Source organism: Anabrus simplex, chromosome 14 (genome assembly GCF_040414725.1).
Source record: "Anabrus simplex isolate iqAnaSimp1 chromosome 14, ASM4041472v1, whole genome shotgun sequence".
Taxonomy (NCBI): domain Eukaryota; kingdom Metazoa; phylum Arthropoda; class Insecta; order Orthoptera; family Tettigoniidae; genus Anabrus; species Anabrus simplex.
The window spans coordinates 66,141,218-66,150,060 of record NC_090278.1 but is presented as its reverse complement, the minus strand read 5'-3'; positions in this window follow the sequence as shown (position 1 = coordinate 66,150,060).

Genomic DNA, 8,843 nt, shown 5'->3' with positions numbered 1-8,843 from the left:
CTATGAGCCCCGTGGTCGCCAAACCAAGCTATCAACTGTATAATTCTAAATGTGGCCCACATATGAGCATTAGATTCAAGGAATGTTTCCCATAACAATCAGCAAATGCTGGTTCATACGCACTTGGTGCATCAATTTCTGGCGTTCCACCAAGTACTCCACAAACTAAAGGAATACCGCCAAGTTCAGCGAATATGACAAATGCAGCATTTCGCCATAGTCAGCTAACCATCATGCGATATCATGAGGAAGGGTGTCATCTGGCGCTGACATAACTCTGCAGACTGTCGTTTTTGAAATACCATGTATATCAGAAACAGAATGCTACTGTGTACCACTACGTAACCAGTTCAGTGCAATCTGAAGCTGCTGTTTTGAGGTTAGTGCTTCATTCCTTGCATTCTCCTATCAAGCATATATTCATATGTTCTGTAATCCGACGTAAATCTCTCATTGTATTCATATGTTTGTTCCCCACCAGTACATTCGCTCCTCATCACTATTTGAATCAGAGTCAACCCGTTCACTGATCTTTACAATTTTATGCCAAAATATTAAAATACCACTCACTTTGCTTTTTTTTTTTTTGCTATTGGCTTTACGTCGCACCGACACACACAGGTCTTATGGCGACGATGGGACAGGATAGGGCTAGGAGTGGGAAGGAAGCGGCCTTGGCCTTAATTAAGGTACAGCCCCAGCATTTGCCTGGTGTGAAAATGGGAAACCACGGAAAACCATCTTCAGGGCTGCCGACAGTGGGGTTCGACCCACTATCTCCCGAATACTGGATACTGGCCGCACTTAAGCGACTGCAGCTATCGAGCTCGGTCCACTCGCTTTGGTTTCACTAATAATATAGATTATGAGTCGAAATACACTCATGGAAATAATCCCAATAATATGAGTAACTTTTATAAGTCATATTGTCCTTGAAACTGTTTACAAATATTATTAGGAATATCTACTAATATTATTACCTAATAAATCTATGAAACGTAATACTCATAATATTAGATAATATTATTGGTTTCTTACTAATAATATTAGTGAAAAATGTTTAATGAAAGGGGGCTCTACTGTACACTCGGCGGGATTGGTCTAGCAAGACCCTGTTCCGAAAGAACAATGTTCCGTATCGCCTGTACTCAGCTGGATTGGTGTAGCAACACCCTGTTCCGAAAGAACAGTGTTCAGTATCGCCTGCACTCGGCGGGATTGGTCTAGCAACACCCTGTTCCGAAAGAACAGTGTTCCGTATCGCCTGCACTCGGCGGGACTGGTCTAGCAACACCCTGTTCCGAAAGAACAGTGTTCAGTATCGCCTGCACTCGGCGGGACTGGTCTAGCAACACCCTGTTCCGAAAGAACAGTGTTCCGTATCGCCTGTACTCAGCTGGATTGGTCTAGCAAGACCCTGTTCCGAAAGAACAGTGTTCAGTATCGCCTGCACTCGGCGGGATTGGTCTAGCAACACCCTGTTCCGAAAGAACAGTGTTCCGTATCGCCTGTACTCAGCTGGATTGGTCTAGCAAGACCCTGTTCCGAAAGAACAGTGTTCAGTATCGCCTGCACTCGGCGGGACTGGTCTAGCAACACCCTGTTCCGAAAGAACAGTGTTCCGTATCGCCTGTACTCAGCTGGATTGGTCTAGCAACACCCTGTTCCGAAAGAACAGTGCTCCGTATCGCCTGCACTCGGCGGGACTGGTCTAGCAACACCCTGTTCCGAAAGAACAGTGTTCAGTATCGCCTGCACTCGGCGGGACTGGTCTAGCAACACCCTGTTCCGAAAGAACAGTGTTCCGTATCGCCTGCACTCGGCGGGACTGGTCAAGCAACACCCTATTCCGAAAGAACAGTGTTCCGTATCCTGGTTGGCTCATTGTTCCGACTCTGGGCGAACGTTGAGTGCTATTTCTCTGCACTGGCTTCGAAGTTCTTTGAAACTTGACTGCACTGGAGCATCAATGGAAGGGGAAGGAACCCACAAAATATGAAACTGTAAGACGTAGAGGCGCCCATCTCAGTCAGCATTTTGACAGACAGCGAAAGTGTGCATGGCACTGATTTTTAATCTTTATTCGTATGAATTCTTGCAGCGTGAAACCACGTGCATCGTCAAAGTATTCTTTTAGCGCGATTTACGGCTGTCTGTGTTGTGCTATCCACTCTAATTTGTTCATAAGAAGTGTTAGACTATTATACATAACGATATATAAAACATGGCGATATCAATATACCAAATGTTATTGAACAAGGCCTAAATATTTCATATTTTACTGGTACCTGTCTTCTTAGTCCGCCTCTGTGGTGTAGTAGTTAGCGTGATTAGCTGCCACCTCCGGAGGTCCGGGTTCGATTCCCGGCTCTGCCACGAAATTTGAAAAGTGGTACGAGGGCTGGAACGGGGTCCACTCAGCCTCCGGAGGTCAACTGAGTAGAGGTGGGTTCGATTCCTACCTCAACCATCCTGGAAGTGGTTTTCCGTGGTTTTGCACTTCTCCTCCAGGCAAATGCCGGGATGGTACCTAACTTAAGGCCACGGCCACTTCCTTCCCTCTTCCATGCCAACTCCTCCAATCTTCCCATCCCCCACCAAGGCCCATGTTCAGCATAGCAGGTGAGGCCGGCTGGGCAAGGTACTGGTCATTCTCCCCAGTTGTATCCCCCCGACCCAAAGTCTGAAGCTCCGGGACACTGCCCTTGGGGCGGTAGAGGTGGGATCCCTCGCTGAGTCCGAGGGAAAAATCGACCCTGGAGGGTAAACAGATTACGAACGAACCTGTCTTCTTAGTCAATATGTCTGTCGAAACTAATTTATTTATTAGGCTGTAAGATACCTGAAATATGAAACAGTTAACAACAGATCACACCTGAAAATGAAATTCAATTTAATTAAGGTGTTTCTTTCTCAGGTTTCATTATTACCCACTTTTTGTGATAAAAACTATATTTCAGCGTTCTTTACAGACATTAAGAGTAAAGCATGAAACTAACAGTGAGGAACCAATTTTAGAATTAGCATTTATGAGGTTCGTTTCGTTAATGTTTTCTAATTCCCCACTGCCTAAACCGTTTACTGTTATTTTGGAACTGTTATTCGGAACATAGTATTTTTTCGGAACCGGAACAACCGGAACTGTTCCGGAAAAAGAACAATTTCGCCCATCTCTATTTAGCACTCACGCGGCCATTGGACCACGGCCCGCTTGATTCGTCGCTCAAGTAGCTTCTTGGAAGGTGGGCAGGGATGGGTGCAGCCGGCCGTGAGTTGGACCCGTAAACGCTACTGGCGCCGACTGGCGCAAGGAGCGGCATAGGGACTCTCTATTTTGCACAATCTGGCCAAAGTTGGGCGATGAAAAGATAGGTGCTTGAATAAATTTGTCGTATTTCCACCGAATTTTACGTGTTTAGAACATTGTTTAAATTGTGACGGTTTACTGTCTATTTTTAAGTAGATCCACACTGTACTGGTCGGTGGAGCCATCTTCACAACTGAAAGTAATTTTCACGGGAAAACCACCAATGCAGAAACGTAACGTGCGATAAAAAATTCATATTTATTCGCAAAGTACAAAGTGTCAACAATATGCAACAGGCCAACAGTACCAACGCAAGATGTTCGTTCCAACACGAGTCCCTGACCGTCCGACGCATGTGCAGTTGAGAGAAAGCGTTCCAACACACACCAAACCAATCCCGGACTGATGCACGTACTCAAATTCGGCGTTACAATACACCTCAAACTGCAGTTATTGACCGCCAGAACTCGTCCGCGGCCTGTGGCATGAACCGGTAGGACGGACATGCGCAATATAAAACATGCGCGAGAGAGGAAACTCACTGGACAGACCACGTGCATTTCCACTCCTGTCCTTTTTTTTTTTTTTGCTAGGGGCTTTACGTCGCACCGACACAGATATTCTTATGGCGACGATGGGATAGGAAAGGCCTAGGAGTTGGAAGGAAGCGGCCGTGGCCTTAATTAAGGTACAGCCCCAGCATTTGCCTGGTGTAAAAATGGGAAACCGCGGAAAACCATCTTCAGGGCTGCCGATAGTGCGATTCGAACCTACTATCTCCCGGATGCAAGTTCACAGCCGCGCGCCTCCACGCGCACGGCCAACTCGCCCGGTCCACTCCTGTTCTGTTCCTTGTTCTTTTCAAATGTGGTTTGTTAACAATGTCTTAACCTCTAAGCAGTAATCATTATTTCTAAATCTGTTAATAAATTCTGTTAAGGTATTTGTGAATTGAGGAGTAGACATAATAAATAAGTAAAAAATCAATAAATAATAAATTAGTAAATAATAAATACGCAATAAAAATGGAAAGGTATGGAGATTTCGTTGAAACTTTATCCAGTGAAGATGTATTGGATATGCAGTTAGCAACACCAAGGAAGCGAGAAAGTTATTTGCGTAAGTTTTATTGTTGTAGTGGAATTCTCGAGGTTCTTTCTAATCGCGTCATTCTGAGTTCACTCTCCAAACTCAGTAGTGATTATTCTAGTTGTTTTTTCTAATGGCAGAAAGTGACAGGGTCACGGCCATATAAAAGTCCATTAGTAATTTAAAACTTGTAGGTAATCCTGGTACATCAAAACGGAAACCTACTTACCACCTGTTTCACTGCTTTCCTCTCTCACCCTAGTGGGGCCTGGGAGCGAACTGTGCTGCACATGTGGGTGGGTGGGTTGGTTGGTCGGTCGGTCGGTTGTGTCTATGGGGAGCATGTATTGAGGCGAACACAAACACCCAGTTCCCGCGTTCGTGGAATTAACCAGACCTGGCCAGGAATTGAACACGCGACTCTATGAACCGAAGGTTGAGACAATGAACTTTGAAAATAGTGAATTATGATGATAAATAATAAATAACGTGCAAATGTATTTATTTTTATACCGAGCGAGTTGGGCGCGCAGCTGTGAGCTTGCATTCAGGAGATACTGAGTTTGAACCCCACTGTCGGCAGCTATGAAGATAGCTTTCTGTGGTTTCCCCATTTTTACACCAGGCAAATGCTGGGACTGTAACTTAATTAAGGCCACGGTCGCTTTCTTCACACTCCTAGCCCTTTCCTATCCCATCATCACCATGACGTATCTGTAACGGTGCGACGTAAAGCAGCTTGTAAATTTAGTTTTACGTTTGTAGTTTGAGACTGACTATGCCTAACAAAAATGTGACGATATCAGCAGTTCCCTTACACAGTATTTTCTGCCGAGTATTGGGAGCTGAAAACTTTTATTTTCTTCCTTACATCCTCAACCGTAATCTCCTTTAATATCATTCGCTATCTCGCTGTATTTCCTTACTTGCAAATATTTAGATATATATAAACATTCATGTTATTTAGTTACTTAAATCATGTTTCCTTAACAGTGAAATACAGGCCTAAGGCTTGGTGGCAGATATCCCTCCCTAACCAATTAAAACGAATATAAACCATGTGTGCGTATTTCATACCTTATTAATTTTTAAAATACTTGTTGTACCGTATTATATATATGTATTGAATTTCATCAGTATTTCAGTAATTTATCCTTTCTTTTTTTCGCACGAATCTACAAACAACTAAACAGGGCAAGGTAATACTAAATACCTACGCGCCAAATTCTTTGTTTACACGTCAGATCGCTGTCCAGGAAGTGTTCCAACACGATCAAGTTCGGGACCAGCCGCTGACCAATCCCAAACCGGCGCATGCGCACAGGGTGATGCATGAATCCGCCGATGACCGTAAAAAACTCGTGTGTTGGAACGAACCTAAAATACGCGCAGAACATTGATAGGCTAAATGAATGGATAGCCAACAATATAAGGAGCAGATCCTTGCTACCGGTCACTACCTTTTCCCCGTATTATAATACTTCGTGTTTTCCTTTCAGGCCATTAGACTACTCAGAAATATATTCATTATAATTTTGTACCTGTTGTTCGATTTATACCACTATTTCATAATTTTTGAATGATCATTTCGATATCGGTAAAATATCACAAAACAATATCGATACCACAAAACTATAGAAAGAATACATCGATGCTGAAATATCGAATATCGGAGGAAAAGTATTGATATTTACTCATATCGAAAACATGAACGAGCAAGGAAAGCCTTGAAATAACTCGTCTAACACAAGAAGAGTTGTAATTTCAAATCCGTAACAATTAAGCCCATGTGTGTTGTCCATGCAAATACAGTTATTTCCATAATCGCGTAACATATCAATGTGCGCCTCATCCATTATACTTAAGACAAAGTCTTCTTCGCGCAGCTGTGGAAGGGCTTCCAAACTAACTGCCTGAGGTTTTTAGAACCGGACTACAGAATCTAGATTTTGCATTTCCTTCACCCAAGTGTCCACACTCGTGCTGTCATTCGCATGTCTAACTGCCTCGGCTTTAAAGTTATAATCTCTTGCTATGTTGTGAAGATCTTTCTTTGGGCTACATCGCGCATTCCTATCTACGAAATGTCACCGTAAAATTTGTCGCAAATGGAACATAATAATTGCTTTTACTTAAATGAAGTGAAAAATCTGCGGTAAATTAAGAAATACAGTCGTTTTTAGAGAAATATGAATGCATACTTTAGGCCTGTATACAGGACACCTTTATGTCGTATTTCGCTGCTGGTGCCGTCTTTTGTTAATTTCTTGAGGTTCAGGGCTAACACCGAGAAATGGGAGTGCTATGTCTGTGGACTCTCATTATCTTTGTCCATATTACTAGAGCGGCCAGTTGAAACAGCAAAATGAAGGTCAATAGCATTCACGAAAAGAAAAATAGCATGATCCCTGGACCAATAATTTTTTTTTTTGTTCGAACGAAAATAGCATGATCCCTGGACCAATAAATCACTAGTCCACAGAATTCTTCCTATGTACATTGGCCATTAAATCTTGCATATATGTATTTCGTATGGCATGAGGATACATTGTTACAATTTGGTTATTAACAAATATGTATATACAATTTTTTTTTTTTTTTTGCTAGGGGCTTTACGTCGCACCGACACATATAGGTCTTATGACGACGATGGGATAGGAAAGGCCTAGGAGTTGGAAGGAAGCGGCCGTGGCCTTAATTAAGGTACAGCCCCAGCATTTGCCTGGTATGAAAATGGGAAACCACGGAAAACCATCTTCAGGGCTGCCGATAGTGGGATTCGAACCTACTATCTCCCGGATGCAAGCTCACAGCCGCGCGCCTCTACGCGCACGGCCAACTCGCCCGGTACTACACAATTACACAATCTTTGGTACTGATGTGCCTCAGTAAGTTTTGCAGTTCACCTAGAGCCACCGGCGAGCGCAGACGTACGGAGTGGAGGGTCCCTGGAGTGGGAGAAGGTAGTGTAAGTGCGGAGTGTTGGAAGTCAGCGAGGTGCTTACAGGCAATGATTGGTGTAGAACAGTACAGGGCGAGCATAGGTGGTTGGGAGGGAAGAAAGAAGAAGTGAAGGCAAGAGGATGTAAAATAGAACTGGATAAAATAGGAGAATTTATGCTTTCTGCAGCGGTGATTTTGATATTGCTTTGGATCGGGGGAGTAGAACTAAACCTAGGTCCGACTTCCAGGGGAAATATGAGCTGGGAGGACATGGAAACAATCAGAAAAATTGTAAAAGAGGTGGTCGCGGAGACATGTCCCTTCGAACAAATCAAAAACATGATCAAGGAACAAACGAGGGAGTTTGAAAAAATGAAGGGGTGGTTTCAAGAAAAGGTAGAAGACACAGCTTCACAGGTGAGAAGAAATGGTGCAGAAGTTTCAGCATTAAGAGAGGAAATAGGGAGATTGGAAGAGGAGATGTCGAAACTGAAAGCCGACGTAGTTGTTAACACCCGAAGTCGCAGAAATAAATGCTTATTTATATATGGAGTGCAAGAGGGGAAGAAGGAAGATAAGACGAGTATAATTTATAAAGTAGTGGACATAATTCAGGGTAAAATGAAAATAAATTTCAGTGAAGTGGACATTGATGATGTGACAAGAGTGGGAAGATTTAGAGGTAATAGGCCTATCAAAGTGCAATTATTTTCTACATTGATGGCTGATACAGTGGTGCGTAATGCAGGTAACGTGCAAAGGGAAAAATATGGATAAGGAGGGACATGGGAACTGAAGCGTGGAGGAATGAAAGAATCCTTAAAAAATACATGATACGAGCCAGGCAGCAGGGGTTGAATGCAGTCATCAGAGGACAGGAATTAGTGGTGACAGGCAACAACTGGAGGAGAATATGGTCGGTGAATAGACTGATGGATCTAGAACGGAGGATGAAACAATATGAGGAGGCTAGGAGAAGTGTAGTGAATAATGGGGAAGACAAACGAGTGAAAGATAATAGGCAAGTGAAAGATAACGAGGGTAGAAGTGTAATTATCGGAAGTATTACTGAAAAGTGTCAAGAGAGACAGAGGGAGGTGCTAAGTGGAAGTATGAACAACGGCAAGGAAAGAGCAGTGGACGGACAGTGCAGTGGAGAGGCTGAAGAACAAATGGGTGATGGGGGCAAGGAGAGTGAGCAACAAGAAGCTGAGAGAGCTGAGTGTAGTGGTGTAGTAAGGCAAGATCAGGGTAAAAAAGTAAGGTCAGAGTTAACCCGTGAGAGTTTCGAGCGGAATCAGAGTTTGAGCGGAGGGAGAAATAGAAACTTTACGGACATGTGGAGAGTTACGAAAAGTAATGAGGGTATTGTAACAAGATGCAAAAAACAATAATATAGCGAGTAAGTAAGCAATTAAGGGCATGATTGTAGAAGAGGTAAGAGATGGAGGTGGTGTTAGTGGAGTTGAAAGTTATGATGGTATTTATTTGTGGAGGCTGAAAC